Genomic DNA, 585 nt, shown 5'->3' on the forward strand with positions numbered 1-585 from the left:
CCTCGCCCCGCCCGGCCCTGCCCGGGGCGCTTCCCCCGCCCGACCGGCACCGGCACCGGCACAGATCAGCCCTGGTTCCTGTCCCAGCTGGACCTGAGAACTGTGTCTCCAGGGAACGACTGGCAGGAGGACTAACAACGTGGAGCCTTGAAGAATGGCACTCCAGTCTACAGACAGGGCAAGAAGGAGGACCCGGGAAACTACAGGCCAGTCAGCCTCACCTCCATCCCTGGAAAGATGATGCAACTGCTTGTGCTGGGTGTCATCTCAAAGCACCTGGAAGAAAAGAAGGTTATCAGAAGTGGTCAGCGTGGATTCACTAAGGGGAAGTCATGTCTGACTAATCTGATAGCATTCTATGACAAAGTGACTAGATGGGTGGGTGAGGGGAGGGCAGTGGATGTGGTCTACCTTGACTTTGGCAAGGCTTTCGACACTGTCTCCCCCATCATCCTCGCAGGCAAGCTTAGGAAGTGTGGGTTAGATGAATGGACAGTGGGGTGGATTGAGAACTGGCTAACAGATAGAGCTCAGAGGGTTGTGGTTAGTGGTGCAGAGTCTAGTTGGAGGTCAGAAACAAGTGGT

This window comes from Charadrius vociferus, unplaced genomic scaffold, assembly GCF_000708025.1.
Source record: "Charadrius vociferus isolate BGI_N301 unplaced genomic scaffold, ASM70802v2 scaffold930, whole genome shotgun sequence".
Classification (NCBI taxonomy): domain Eukaryota; kingdom Metazoa; phylum Chordata; class Aves; order Charadriiformes; family Charadriidae; genus Charadrius; species Charadrius vociferus.